Source organism: Phyllobates terribilis, unplaced genomic scaffold (assembly GCF_046119375.1).
Source record: "Phyllobates terribilis strain yellow unplaced genomic scaffold, ASM4611937v1 Scaffold_2__4_contigs__length_985480577, whole genome shotgun sequence".
Classification (NCBI taxonomy): Eukaryota; Metazoa; Chordata; class Amphibia; order Anura; family Dendrobatidae; genus Phyllobates; species Phyllobates terribilis.
This window is the reverse complement of record NW_027362762.1, coordinates 87,343,312-87,359,846: the sequence shown is the minus strand read 5'-3', so window position 1 is coordinate 87,359,846 and position 16,535 is coordinate 87,343,312.

Below are 16,535 nucleotides of genomic sequence, written 5' to 3'. Positions count from 1 at the left end.
GAAAAGTCCAAAATTGTGAGATGTCTTGCAGAGGGATGCAGCAGTCTCGAAATTTCCAAACTTTTGAAGCGTGATCACCGAACAATCAAGCGTTTCATGGCAAATAGCCAACAGGATCGCAAGAAGCATGTTGGCCAAAAAAGGGGCAAAAAACCTGCCCATGAATTGAGGAAAATCAAGCGTGAAGCTGCCAAGATGCCATTCGCCACCAGTTTTGCCATATTTCAGAGCTGCAACGTTACTGGAGTATCAAAAAGCACAAGGTGACATGGCCAAGGTACGGAAAGCTGAAAAACGACCACCTTTGAACAAGAAACATAACATAAAACGTCAAGAATGGGCCAAGAAATGTCTTAAGACTGATTTTTCAAAAGTTTTATGGACTGATGAAATGAGAATGACTCTGGATGGGCCAGATGGATGGGCCAGAGGCTGGATCAGTAAAGGGCAGAGAGCTCTACTCCGACTCAGACGCCAGCAAGGTGGAGGTGGGGTACTGGTATGGGCTGGTATCATCAAAGATGAACTTGTGGGACCTTTTCGGGTTGAGGATGGAGTGAAGCTCAACTCCCAGACTTATTGCCAGTTTCTGGAAGACAACTTCTTCAAGCAGTGGTACAGGAAGAAGTCGCTATCGTTCAAGAAAAACATGATTTTCATGCAGGACAATGCTCCATCACATGCATCCAACTACTCCACAGAGTGACTGGCCAGTAAAGGTCTAAAAGAAGAAAAAATAATGACATGGCCCCCTTGTTCATCTGATCTGAACCCCATAGAAAACCTGTGGTCCATCATAAAATGTGAGATCCACAGGGAGGGAAAACAGTACACTTCTCGGAACAGTGTCTGGGAGGCTGTGGTGGCTGCTGCTTGCAATTTTGATCGAAAACAGATCAGGCAACTGACAGATTCTATGGATGGAAGGCTGCTGAGTGTCATCATAAAGAAAGGTGGCTATATTGATCACTAATTTTTTTGTTTTTTGTTTTTGCATGTCAGAAATGTTTATTTCTAATTTTTGTGCACTGATATTGGTTTACCTGGTAAAATTAAACAAGTGAGATGGGATTATATTTGGTTTTTATTAAGTTGCCTAATAATTCTGCACAGTAATAGTTACCTGCACAAACAGATATCCTCCTAAGATAGCCAAATCTAAAAAAAACCCACTCCAACTTCCAAAAATATTAAGCTTGGATATTTATGAGTCTTTTGGGTTGATTGAGAACATAGTTGTTGACCAATAATAAAAATAATCCTCTAAAATACAACTTGCCTAATAATTCTGCACACAGTGGATATAAAAAGACACATCTGCATGTTTTTCTCAATATCTGACATGAAATCAGAATAAACCTTTCCCGTTTTAGGTCAATTAGAATTACCATAACTTTTAATATTTGCCAAATGCCAGAATAAGAGAGAGAGAATGTTTTAAGGCATTTTTATTACTTACTGAAAAGTCAAAAGTTTACATACACTAAGATTACTATGCCGTTAAACAATTCTGGACGGCCCATATGACGATGTCATATGTTTTGAAGCTTCTGATTTTGTTTATTTTGGCAACATCGGAATTAATTAGAGACACACCTGTGGATATATTTTAATACACACCTGAAACACACTGCTTCTTTGTGTAGCATCATGGGAAAGTCTAAAGAAATCAGCCAAGATATCAGGAAGAGAATTGTGGACTTGCACAAGTCTGGCTCATCCTTGGGTACAATTTCAAGATACCTGAAGGTGCCTTATTCATCTGTACAAACAATTATATGCAAGTACAAAGAAGATGGGAATGTCCAGCCATCAAACCGCTCAGTGGGGAGACGGGTTCTGTGTCCCAGAGATGAACTTGCTTTGGTCTGACATGTACATATCAACCCAAGGACAAAAGCAAAAGACCTTGTGAAGATGATGGCGGAAGCTGGTAAGATTGTGTCAATAACCACATTGAAACGAGTACTATATCAACATGGGCTGAAAGGCCACTCTGCCAGGAAGAAGCCATTACTCTAAAAGAAACATAAAAAATCCAGATTAATGTTTGCAAATGCACACAGGAACAAAGACCTTAATTTTTGAAGACATGTCCTGTGGTCTGAAACTAAAATATAACTTTTTGGGCATAATGACCATTGTTACGTTTGGAGGAAAAAGGGAGAAGCTTGGAAGCCTAAGAACACCATCCCAAATGTGAAACACGTGGGTGGCAGAATGATGTTGTGGGGTTGTTTTGCTGCAGGAGGGACTACTGCACTTTACAAAATAGATGCCATCATGAGAAAAGAAGATTATGTGGCAATACTGAAGCAACATCTCAAGACATCAGCCAGGAAGTTAAAGCTTGGGTGGAAATGGGTCTTCCAAATGGACAATGACCCGAAGCATACTGCCAAAATGGTAACAAAGTGGCTTAAGGATAACAAAGTCAATGTTTTGGAGTGGCCATCACAAAGCCCTGATCTCAATCCTATTGAAAATGTATAGGCAAAGCTAAAAAGGCAGGTGCGAGCAAGGCGACCTACAAACCTAGATCAGTTACACCAATTTTGTCAGGAGGAATGGGCCCAAATTCCGACCAACTATTGTGAAAAGCTTGTGGAAGGATATCCCAAATGTCATTCAGTTTAAGGGCAATGGTATCAAATACTAATGAAATGTATGTAAACTTTTGACTTTGCAGTAAGTAATAAAAATGCCTTAAAACATGCTCTCTCATTATTCTGCCATTTGGCAAATATTAAAAATTATGGTAATTCTAATTGACCTAAAACGGGAAAGGTTTATTCTGATTTCATGTCAGATATTGAGAAAAACATACATATGTGTCTTTTTATATAGTGTATGTAAACTTCTGGTTTAAAGTGTATATGGTGTGATGCTATGTTATGTTTTATTGATTGGTGTGATAAAAAGAATGTTATATTTTATCCCTATGGCCGGTGTTGTATTTTGGTTCTCCTCTAGGCTTTGCTTTAAGGCCGTCCCTGGGAATGCAGGAGGTCCGTCCACTAGAGGAACCATACAGCAGATAGGTATATTGTTTACACTGTATAGAACATTAGGTCATGGGCGTACCCACCGTGGGGCAGGGGGGGCAGCTGCCCCCCTCTAGAAGCAGGGACGCACGCCGCACACCAGGGCCGGCGTCAGCACCCGGCGCACCCGGGCAAATGCTGGGGCCCTGAGCAGGCAGGGGGGCCCCTCACCGTCAGCGCCCGCTCCCCCCCCGCTTGCTCAGGGCCCCAGCATCCGGCACAATACTTACCCCTCCCCGTGCCTCCGCAGCAGCTCCTGCATCCTCCGCGGCTGCTGCACTGTAACGTCTCAGGTCAGAGGTCGCGGTGATGTCTTTACACCGCGCTCTCTCCTGAGCAGTCACAGTGCAGAGCGGGAAGATACCGGCGACGCTGAGGAGTCCAGAGCAGCGGCAGCAGGTGAGACATGAGGTGAGTATTTGATTATTTTTTTTTTATTGTATGGAGGCCTGTGGCAGTATAGGGAGGGGGGTGAGGTGGGGGGGTGTGACATCCTGCATGGGGCATTATAAGGGGGGGTGACATCCTGCATGGGGCATTATAAGGGGGGTGACATCCTGCATGGGGCATTATAAGGGAGGTGGGGTGTGTGACATCCTGCATGGGGCATTATAAGGGAGGTGGGGTGTGTGACATCCAGTATGGGGCATTATAAGGGAGGGGGGTGACATCCTGCATGGGGCATTATAAGGGGGGGTGACATCCTGCATGGGGCATTATAAGGGAGGGGGGGTGTGACATCCTGCATGGGGCATTATAAGGGAGGGAGGGGTGTGACATCCTGCATGGGGCATTATAAGGGGGGTGACATCCTGCATGGGGCATTATGGGGGGGGGGACATCCTGCATGGGGCATTATAAGGGAGGGGGGAGAGGTGACATCCTGCATGGGGCATTATAAGGGAGGGGGTGTGTGTGACATCCTGTATGGGGCATTATAAGGGAGGGGGGGTGTGACATCCTGCATGGGGCATTATAAGAGAGGGTAGGGTGACATCCTGCATGGGGCATTATAGGGAGGATGACATCCTGCATGGGGCATTATAAGGGAGGGGAGGGTGACATCCTGCATGGGGCATTATAGGGGAGGGGGGGTGTGACATCCTGCTTGGGGCATTATAAGGGAGGGGGGTGTGTGACATCCTGCATGGGGCATTATAAGGGAGGGGGTGTGTGTGACATCCTGCATGGGGCATTATAAGGGAGGGGGAGTGTGACATCCTGCATGGGGCATTATAAGGGAGGGGGGTGTGTGACATCCTGCATGGGGCATTATAAGGGAGGGGGGGTGTGACATCCTGCATGGAGCATTATAAGGGAGCGGGGGGTGACATCCTGCATGGGGCATTATAAGGGAGGGGGGGTGACATCCTGCATGGGGAATTATAAGGGAGGGGGGGTGACATCCTGCATGGGGCATTATAAGGGAGGGGTGTGTGTGACATCCTGCATGGGGCATTATAAGGGAGGGGTGTCACGCCCCGAGGGCAATGGGGTACTCGGAGTCCGGGCCGATAGATGCTGGGGGAAAGGGATATGTCACAGTGGCTGGCCCGGTCCGTGGCCCAGGGCGGTCAACTAAAAGGGGGGAAAGTTTATAAGGGGTTTATAGTTCGATCGTGACGCCACTTGTGGTTTCTCGTAATTTGTACCAGCGCTGCGGCAGACCTCTGAGGCAGTTGATAAGGCAGCTGGGATGAAACGGCTCCCCACAGGTGGAGCGGGCCTCAGGGCAGGGTAGAGTTTGATGGTGGGTGGTGATGCTGGGACCTGTAGTGCAGGCGGAATGGCGCAGCAGGAGTAACTGACAGAGACAGGGGATTCGCTTCAATACCTTTACTGGTGTGGATGTCAGGTACGGCCCAGGGCACTCAGTAGGATGGGTGCACTTCAGGACTTCTCCCCAGTGAGCGGGTATAAGGCCTCCTGTTCCATGTCTGCCTCTCTGTATGCTCCTGGCCAGCCTGCAACTGGGCCTAGCTTCTGTGTCGTGCTGTTCCTTCACCTGTCACTTGGCAGTAGGACCTACTGCTGGCAACCACTATCCCTGGTAACGCTGGGGCCTTCGTGGTTCCTGATCCTATTAAGGGTTTAGCTTCAGGTCGGCCAGGGACTTGTAGTCCTCCTGGTATGCCGGTGATCCCTACTGGGTATAAAGGACCCTGTAGGCGCGGACCCGGTGTCCGGTTTGTATACTCGGGGGTGAGCCTATGATGCTCCTCTGCCCCCTCAACTCCTCTCTCCTCTCCTCCTCGCTGTCGGCCACACTCGGGGCCCTCAATACGGCAGCAGACGTGCTGCGTCTTCGCTGCTCTCAGCATCCGCACGCTCTCAGACTCTCTGACTCTGTCTGACTCTCTCTTCTGACTGACAGCCTAGCTCCACCCCCCATATATATATCCATAACGGGCTCCCTCTGGTGGTATGAGGTGGAAGGGTGGAGGTGTTTGTATGTAATGAGGGCCTCTTGTGGAGAAGTCCGTCCAGGCACCCAGGGTCCTGTGGTACCTGTGAACAGCAGGGTGCCACAGGGGGTGTGTGTGACATCCTGCATGGGGCATTATAAGGGGGGGTGACATCCTACATGGGACATTATGTGGGGGGGAACAGCCTGCATGGGGCATTATGTGGGGGGAACAGCCTGCGTGGGGCATTATGTGGGGGAAACAGCCTGCGTGGGTCATTATGTGGGGGGGGACAGCCTGCATGAGGCATTATGTGTGGGGAACAGCCTGCATGGAGCGTTATATGGGGGCCAGTATTCTGTATGGAGCATTATATGGGGGCCAGTATTCTGTATGGAGCGTTATATGGGGGCCAGTATTCTGTATGGAGCATTATATGGGGGCCAGTATTCTGTATGGAGCGTTATATGGGGGCCAGTATCCTGTATGGAGAGTTATATGGGGGCCAGTATCCTGTATGGGGCATTTTATGGGGGCCAGTATTCTGTGTGGAGCGATTCACCGGTTTCTGAGCCATTGTGGAATTTACAATAGATATCACTCATGTAATGTAAGAAGTGAAATCTTTGCATTGTACTATATATATATTTCTCTTTGGTATCTGTGACCATGGCTTGCCCCCCCCCCCCCCCCCTAGTTTTGATCCTGGGTACGCCCATGCATTAGGTAGTTAACATTTGGGATTAGACCACAGTTTGGAAGGGGTTAGATGAGTTTTTATAGAAAAGCTTTTTCTGGGTTATACAGTCTACACCAGAGTCCATGACTCATACAGTTCAGGTTCAAGTTCAGTGAAGGAGAGTGGAGTGGGGAGAAGGAAGGCTGAACATTCAAGAAAAAAGGTTCCAGAAAGCAGATGCAGCAGAGAGGAAAGTGTGACGTGCAGGGGAGGGGGGGAACATTGTAATTCACACAGGAGGTGGGGATTTCTTCCAGGCCCCGGCTCCACAGCATCAGAAACTTGATTGACTAAAAAGATATTTTACAGCAACAAGAGCTCTAATATGAAGCATACAGGTATGTATAGATTTACATTTCTATACCTGTATGCCCATATTAGAAGTTAGATAAGTGCCAGGGGGTAACAGATTCCCTTTAAGTGACCCGGCGGTGAGGTGATGGAGGTGTGAAATAGCCCTGACTGTAAGGCTAATGACAATGCATCAAAATGTAACTCTCTCGCATGATATGCACTTATTTTGGAAATAATGGAAGCTTTTTATGCAGCTTGGTGAGTGCAGTAACTGCTCTACTATTATTATACTTTGTCTATTTCTATTTACTGAGCACCACCACTGCTTTTTCCTCCTAGCCCCGGCAGATCTTATCTTCCCACCGATCTTAGTGTTCGGTACCTACTGCTTGCTTACATTTTTTTGTCTGCTCGGTATGCTTGCACACAGTTTTTGAAGGAACTATGCATGGAGGTTGTTCCAAACATCTTACAAAACTAACCAGATGTCTTCTGTGGAAATCGCTTGTGCACACTGGATGAAGTTGAGATCAGGGCTCTGTAGGGACCATTTCATCACATTCGGAACTTCTTGCTCTTCTTTACGCTGAAGGTAGTACCTAATGTCATTAGCTGTATGTTTGGGTGTTTGGGGTTGTTGTCTGCACCTGCCTAAAACTTTAACACAATGAAGTAGGTATTGATCATAAGTTTCTAAGGTGGAAATTGCCATATTAAATGCATAATGAATAAGTTACCTAATGATTTGAGAGAATGAAAATGTGCTTTTAGTTGACTTAATGTGATTCCAGGTGAACCGTGGTTGACTATAGTGCAACTTTTCTACACATAATGCTTTTCCGAGGCCTCGTTTAGACATCCGATTTTTGTGAATGAGTGCTATCCATGATTTTCACAGATAGCACTTGTACCAGTGATGGTCTATGGAGCAATTCACATGTCTGATTTTTTCCAAGTGGTCCACGGAAAATATCAGAGACACGTCCGATTTTGATCAGAGAGTCGGATCAAAATAGGCCATGCAAGTCAATGGGTCCATGAAGTAATCAGACGGCACTCAGATGACATTAAGCGCGGTCAGATTTTCACAGACTGTTAGAATGGAGGATGCGTGACCTTAAGCCTGGAGATTGGGTGACCATACGGAAATGTGTCACCCTGGCCTGGATGCCACAAATATAATAAAGCTGTGTCTGAGAGCAAGGGGGAGGTCCTCTAGTCAAGGACCATTAGCAAGCATCACCTCCTGTCCCAGGCCAGTAGGGGGAGCAGGCTGCCCCTATAAAAGCTGGAGCTGGGGGCAGGGTTAGGGAGAACTGGACAACCTGTCTCTGGATAGAGAAGTGTCCCAGAACAGGGACAGACAGTTGTGTTGCAGCCTAAGAGGACGTGTGGCAGTAGGAGAGCCACGAGCCAGGGGCAAGAGGCGAAGTGCGCCTGTCCTGGCAGACAAAGAGACTAATCTACCAGACTTTGGTGTCTGAGGCTGTGAGGATTCCACGTCCTACAGCAGATAACCAGTCCGCATGGGACTGTATGTTCCTTGGCCTAAGAAGCCCGGAGGCTCCGCCACAGCCGAAGGGACCAGCAAAGCCGTACCAGGCCAGGAGTAGAAAGGGACCCAAGTTGCAAGCCATACGGGCGAGAGGACACGGTGAGCTCGGGAACGTGGGCTGTTACACTACAAGGAGGGAAATAGCCAGAAGGAGCACAGAGAGCACGGTAGACCTACACCCTCACCCTGACCAGGGCCAGCCTCCCACTTGTTCTCAGACATCCAGGCCCCCTCCTAGCCGGGCCTGTTTCTGGGTCATATTACCTGTTCTAATAAAGACCCTGAACTGTTTAAGAGGCCTCCGTTTCCTGGCTATCGCGGTCGGAATCATCCCCTCCATCATCCATTATATATTCTGTCCTGGGGCCATACTCCTCCCGTGGGGAGTTGAACTATTCAGTGCTGCACATTTATATCAGCCCCAGCGGTCTGCACTGCAGCGGCGGTTAGCCTTGACCGCAATCCACGGGTGGCATAGTCGGACATCACCTACAGCACATAGCAGACTACCACTGGTCTGACCACCCTGAGCCACGGAACCGGGTCGCCACTACTATCCCCAGCATTGCCCTGAAGTCCGGTTCCGAGTGCCCCACGGCCCAGGGGGTGAGTCAGAAACATATAAGAAAAAGCTTGGAACCATGATTTGCAGGGCTTTATCATGTCCAATTGACCACACCTACCTTGGTGTAGGTTGATGGGGAAATCCACCAGGATCCACACTTCCCATTGCAAAAGATTTCACAAAGACTGAGAAAATGATATTAGGAAAGTATGATCCTTTGACAATTGTTTTTCTCAGCTTATTTCAATGTGAAAAATGTAATGAGGTACCTGGACAGTGGGATAATGAAATGTCTAAGCAATGGAGTAATAAGTTTGTTAAATACCATGCTTACATAGTTCAAGTGCATAATTTTTCTAATTGCTGGATCTGTACATATGCTCCTAACGCAGCAAAAACTATGCCTTAGTTTGTCACCCAGTTCCTGAGAAAGATCTCATTAAGTGAAAATGTTGGGATCTACGTCCCATGAGGAGCTAAGCAAAACCTCTGCTGGCCTGCCTATTACGGGCTGGGCGAAATTTCCATGGTGCCAAGTTAATTTAACCACAAAATCAGATGGTATTATTAAAAGTACTTGTGATAGATATCAATTTAAGGAAAATGATGGAACCTGGATAAATGAAAATATTTGGGTACGGTGCTGATCAAAAGTTAAAACTTAATTTTTCTGCAAAAAGGTCGACTTCATTTAGAGATAGGGACAAGCAATGTAATAGGAAAATTTGTTCACAATTCCGTAGTTCTAATTGGACCCAAGCAGACCTATTCTGAAAGGGCTACAACACTTTGTGCAGCCAATGGAGGTGTTTATATCAATGAGGAAACAGAGGAAGGCCAATTTGGTGATGGGGCAGCTGAAATCTGAAATGTCAATTTAGTAATGCAAGTCCAGATTGTCATCCCCTACATTATTGTAGATCTGTAATGACCAATTTAAAAGATTCTTGGTGCATTTATACTGAAACTACTCTTTTGATTTCTGTAGTATTGGCCTTTATCAGTGAACATCAATTTCAACTACCCAAGGGAATGTATGTTGTGTGTGGTAATAAAGCATACAGATGGATACCCAAAGATACAACTGGATACCTAAAGGTACAGGAGGAATTTGCACTCTAGCTAGGTTGGAACCGCCAACTTGGATATGGGAAGATAAGGCCTTCCCTTACAAAAATGTTCCACAGCATATGCATAGCACTCATCTTCATCATGGAAAACGCTGCATATGCCATGGTATTGGAAAGCAGCAATGGTATTGATTGGCCCTTTGGGGGTAACTTTTGGGACAATGAGGAATGCTAAGATGATAGAGGAGCTTGGTGATATCTTTGATAATGTAATTGGATAGCTTTTTGATGCTCTCAGTGTTGAATCTGCGTATATGAGACAGGTCATTGTAATCACCAATCAACATGCAATGATACGTGATTATCTCACAACCTCACAGGGTGAATTTTGTCAAGTTGTAGGTCTTGCATGTTTCCATTATTTAGATCCTGTGTAACATCCCTGGCGGCGTGCTGGCATGGCTTACCATCTCCCACCATGCAAGACCGCCAACTTACTTACCAGTCCAGGCTGTGCACTATGCTCCTCTACTTGCTGTGTGCATGTCTCTTGTCTGTTCGCTTAGGGTGGCGGCGCTGAAACTTCCTGATTCTTAAAGTTACAGTGTGCGCAGTCCTAATGCGTCCCCAGCCTATTGCTGCGAGTCACTGGATACTTAAACCTCCTCCACCCAGTTGGAGGTGCCTGTGCAACACTTTCTTAGTGTGTTCTGTGCAACTGTGAGTTGCCAAGTCCTGTACTGAATCTTGCCTGTTTTTGCCACCCTGGGGGCTGAGTACCCAGGCCTGTTACCTGTATCTGTGACTTCTAATCTATTTCCGCCACCCTGGGGGCTGACTACCCAGGCCCGTTCCTGTATCTTGTTCCTGTCCGAACTGTGTCCTAGCCCATTACCTGTTGGTCTCTATGTCCATTCCTTCCCTTTTTCTGCAGTGTCTGAACCAGTACCTAATTCCAACTCGTTGTCTCTGTTCTTCTGTTTGTGAGTTCTGTGTCCACTCACTACTTCATAGCAAGTACCCTGTGTGTATTTGGCTCTGGTTTCCTGTTTCTCTGCCTCTGTATCTACCTCCTGTGTTCTAGCTATCTTCCTGTGTTTTCCTGTTCCTTGTGAACAGAGCCCCGTCCTGTCTAGCCACTCCTGCGGCATTTCTGCCTGACTGCACCTGCGGCTCTGCTCTGGTCCACTTCCCCTCTGCTCCTGTGGCTCTGCTCTGCCCTGGTCGCTTCCCCTCTGCACCTGTGGCTCTGCTCTGCCCTGGTCCACTTCCCCTCCACACCTGTGGCTCTGCTCTGCCCTGGTCCGCTTCCCCTCTGCACCCGCGGCTCTGCTCAGCCCTGGTCCGCTTCCCCTCCGCACCTGTGGCTCTGCTCTGCCCTGGTCCGCTTCCCCTCTGCACCTGTGGCTCTGCTCTGCCTTGGTCCGCTTCCCCTCCACACCTGTGGCTCTGCTCTGCCCTGGTCCACTTCCCCTTCGCACCTGCAGCTCTGCTCTGCCCTGGTCCACTTCCCCTCCGCGCCTGTGGCTCTGCTCTGCCCTTGTCCGCTTCCCCTCTGCATCTGCAGCTCTGCTCTGCCCTGCCCTGGTCAGCTTCCCCTCCACACCTGTGGTTCTGCTCTGCCCTTGTCCGCTTCCCCTCTGTACCTGCGGCTCTGCTCTGCCCTGCCCTGGTCAGCTTCCCCTCCACACCTGTGGTTCTGCTCTGCCCTGGTCTGCTTCCCCTCTGCACCTGCGGCTCTGCTCTGCCCTGGTCAGCTTCCCCTCCACACCTGTGGCTCTGCTCTGTCCTGGTCTGCTTCCCCTCCGCACCTGCAACTCTGTTCTGCCCTGGTCCGCTTCCTCTCTGCACCTGCGGCTCCGCCCTACCCTGGTCCGCTTCCCCTCTGCACCTGTGGCTCTGCTCTGCCCTGGTCCGCTTCCCCTCTGCACCAGCGGCTCTGCTTTGCTCTGTCCTGGTCCGCTTCCCCTCCGCACCTGCGGCTTTGCTCTGCCCTGCCCTAGTCCACTTCCCCTCCGAACCTGCGGCTCTGCTCTGCCCTGGTCCGCTTCACCTCCGAACCTGTGGCTCTGCCCTGCCCTGGTCCACTTCCACTCCGCACCTGCGGTCCTGCCCTGCTCCGCTTCCACTCCGCACCTGCGGCTCTGCCCTGCTCCGCTTCCACTCCGCACCTGCGGCTCTGCCCTGCTCCGCTTCCACTCTGCACATGCGGATCTGCCCTGCTCCACTTCCACTCCGCACATGCGGCTCTGCCCTGCTCCGCTTCCACTCCGCATCTGCAGCTCTGTTCCTGTACTGGTCCCTATCCAGCCTGTTTACCTACCTGCCAGTACCCGCCTGTCTGCATACCAGCCGTGCCTGCCAGTACCCGCCTGTCTGCATACCAACCAAACCTGCCTGTTCCTGCATTCCCCGGTGTGGGTCAACAGCTGTGTGACCGGGGTCTGACCTGGAGTAGCACCTGTGCCACCTCCCACGTCCCTCCTCGGACCACGGAGTCGATTAAGCTGCTGTGCGTCTGTGGTCGGATCTGGCGAGGTCCCTAGTCACGCCCCTCCAGGCACTCCTCGGTTCATGGCCCAGTGGGACCACTATCCACTCTCACGCCAAACAGTCTGGGCGTGAGCGTAATATCCTGCTAGACTTTTGCAAGTTTCTCATACATAGAACAGGTTGAACCCTTGAATTTGTTTAAGGGAATTCGTGGATGGATCACAGGAGTAATTAATTTTCTTGTTGAAGGAATTTTTGTGATTCTGGTTATTGTAATGATGATAAAGCTTTCTATTGTTCTCGTTAAGAGAATTCTCAGTATATACTGTATTTTCCAGGTAAACCTAAAGGTAAAGATGATAAAGGCTCAGAAACATCTCAATCCCAAATGATGGCCACAATAACTACGGCCCAATGTGAATGTGCATTATGCAATAAAGGAACTTCAGCAGATCTAACCGATTGCATCTACTGTGGAAATCTGCTGGTTTAACGAAATCTAAAGATTTATTCATAGATTTACATGGACTATTTTACCCATGATTCATAAGGACATAAAATTCCTCTTTTCTGTAAAATCATGGGAAAGTATGAAGTTCTGTTTCTGCCAAGGGCAAACTGTTTATGGTCCAGGCACCACATGGGCACCATAATTGCAATTTATCATGATATGAAGTCATTATCTTGTTGTCTCAGCTAAATCATTGTTTTTTTTATCAATATTCAAGCCAACAGTTACGTAGTAGATAAGCAATCTTAAGTAATATTTTATGTAATCAGGCCCAGCTATAAAAGATAGGCCATTGTCATAATAAATGAGACTCTCTTGAGAGACAACCTGGTATGTGTGTCTTTGTTAGTTTTCCTGTAGAACTGAAATCCCAGATATACCAATGTCGATTTACCTAATGGCGTCTGACTGGTTTCCAACACTCTCATATCTGTAACAGTTTATGGGGCAATTCACATGTGGTAAGCGGAAAATATCCGATTTTGATCCGAGGATTGGAACAAAATCGGCAATGTAAGTCAATGGGTCCGTGAAAAAATTGGACTACACTCAGATGACATCCGAGTGTGGTCAGATTTTCACGGACTGTTAGAATGGAGGAGATAGAGAAATTATTTTTTTAATTTTTCCACGTACGAGAAAATCGGATGACACTCTGAGCAAACTCTGATCAGAATAAATGATCCAATGTTCTCGTAAGCAAAATAAAAATCGGACGTCTGAATGAGGTCTCATATTAAAAAAAAATCTGAAATCCAAACCATTTAGGATAAAATTTCAGGATTCTATTTACAGCAACTTGTGTTCACATACACAAAACTTCAATTGCAATGAATATTGAACCTGACGGTAGTAGAAAATGATGTGTCAACCAGCCCAGACCCTTCTGCTTTACAGACTAGAATCCTGTCCGCTTCAATAGATTTCTGTTTCACTTGTTATAAAAATATTATCTTAGGTTTGCAAGCTCCAAAGTCAAGCCTGGATAAAGCCTGAGAGAAATGGCTTTATTTTTTTCTTCTTATATATAAGCCCCAAGATGCCAGAATGGATTAGAAATGGAGGCTGTGAGTCTCGGATAAAATGACTCCTTGTCACTTGTACTTTACACATAACTGCAGTATATACCCTGCAAAAATGTATATAAATCTTGGCCATATAGCAGTAAATCAGTAGTTAGAGCAATATCCAGTTTTATTATTGTCACTATATGGCGGGTATTATGCAGTGTCTGTCTGAAGGCATTAATCAGTCAATGGAATGGTGCATTCTTTCATTTATTGTACGATGTTATTCAGTCGCGTCTTCATAGTATTCATTCACTATATGGTGGTATTACTTGGTCACATTTCAATAGTATTATTCATTGTAATTCAATGTATAGTGGTATTATTTTGACACTTTATGGCAGTAGTATTTGATTACTACATAGTGAAATTATTAAGTCACAGGTGGATAGTATTCAGGCAATATGGTGGTATTCTGTCAATGTATGGTGGTATTTCATTTACTGTATGGCAGTATTATTCTTTCACGGTTTGGTGCTATTATTGGGTCACTGTTGGCTGGTATGCAAACTGTATGCTGATATTATTCTACATCATATTATAGTATTATTCCTTCACTTTACAGTGGTATAATTTATTTATCATATGGTGGTATTATTCACACACTGTATGGAAGTATTATTTTATCCCTTTTATGCTGCTATTATTAGGTCACATTTGGATGGTATTTAGACTGGACAGTGGTATTATTCAGTCATCATATAATTTATTCACTGTATGGGGGCTGTTATGTATTTATTATATGGTTGAAATTATTCAGACACTGTATGGAAGTATTATTTGATCACTGTATGGTCCCATTTTTGGGCACAAACGAAAGCAGATAGTTTGGGACTCGAATTTGCTGGCTTCATTGAAATTTCTCCAAAAACACCATTTGGTCATGTCAGGTCATAATGAATGTAAGGTGTAAAAAGAAAAATCTAATATTCATCTCTCCTGCCTCGCTGCTACTCCGGCCTCTTTATTATAAGTCAGGACTTCCAGCGGAAAGAAGAGGACCAGAAGGAGGGCAGGGGGCACCGGGGCTGTCGGAGACATTAAGGGAGAGGTGTGTATTCTTTTTTTCTTTTACCATTTGCAGGCACTATACGGTTCATCAAAATGGCAGCCAGACATTATTTTTTGCGATCCTAGTGGATCAAATCGCAACGTGAAGAACTTCGACTTGAACTTGGACCTTCCCGGATCAATCCACTCATCTCTAGTAGCCATTATTGGATGGTATTCAGACTATTTGGTTATAGTTGTATTATTCAGACATCACATACAGTAATAGTCTTAACCATTCACTGTATTTTGGGGTAATTACTTTATGATATAATGGTACTATTTAGACATTGTATAAAAGCTGCTTGCCTATTATCATGTAGCTCATCCCAGCCTTGTGCAGGTCTATTATTTTGTCCCTGGTGTCCTTATACAGCACTTTGGTCTTGGCCATGGTGGAGAGGTTGTAGTGTGATTGATTGAGTGTGTGGACAGGTGTCTTTTATACAGGTAACGAGTTCAAACAGATGCAATTAATACAGGTAATGAGTGCAGGGTAGGATTGCTTCTTAAAGAAAAACTAACAGGTCTGTGAGAGCCAGAATTCTTACTTGTTGGTAGGTGATCAAATACTTATTTCATGTAATAAAATGCAATTTAATTATGTAAAAATCATACAATGCGAATTTCTGTTTTTTAGATTCTGTCTCTCACAGGTGAAATGTACCTACGATAAAAATCACAGACCTCTCCATTCTTTGTAGGTGGGAAAACTTGCAAAATCGGCAGTGTATCAAATACTTATTTTCCCCACTGTATATGGCAGTATTATTTATTATTCAAATGTCTTACGATAATTTCAGGAATTAAGAAAACTGTTCTCTAAATCACTACTTGCGTATCTAAATGCCTAAGCAAATATCCGATTTCTCATAGGAACTATTGTTAATGTTGCTTCTGTGAATGTCAAGTCCCACCCAGACACAATGCAGGAAAAGTGCCATCACTCCAGTCACATCTGGTGCGATCTGCAGCGGTAACAGATGCACGCCGAGTAATAAGCCCTGAGGGAACACGGATTTGAAATGGAAAAATAAATATTAGTGAAAGAGCTTGTAATATAATTTAATTGCTGAGGATTTCGTTGTGTCGCAGTTACTGGGAAACACATTGAAGAGCTGTGATTAAAAGGTGAATTTTCTATAAAAGCTTGTAGCGAACCTCTCAGAATTTGTAACATTCTACCATAGTGTTTCACATCACGAAATGAAAATGTATCTAGATAATTGTCACTAAATCTGGAAAATCATATTTATAACAATACTAAGAAATATTTCACAAACTATTGCAGAGCTTAGATGGGGTCTTCCATTTTTAGAAAACATCTGTCCCGGGTGAAGTTTCTTTTAATAAAAGTAAATTGTTCTTTGCTCCCCCCCTCCCCAGATCCAGATCGGAGTCTCTGCCAGTGCTCTCGGTGTGTGCTATTGTCTGCAGCACTGACATCATGTTGACAGCGCTGTAGCCAAACAATAAGATCAGCGGCTCTGAGCGGATCATGCTGTCTACACGGACAGAGCTGCTGAGCTCACTGATTGTCTGCAGCGCTGTCAACCTAATGTCAGTGCTGCAGACAATAACAGACACAAGGAGCAGTGCAGGAGACAGCACTGGACCTGTGGAGGGTGAGTATAGCAAGGTTTGTTTTTTTAAAAACAAACTATGCCTGGGGATAAGTGTTTTCTGGAAATAGAATACCGCTGTAAGGGAGTATTCTGACCATAAACGTTTATGGGGAAGAT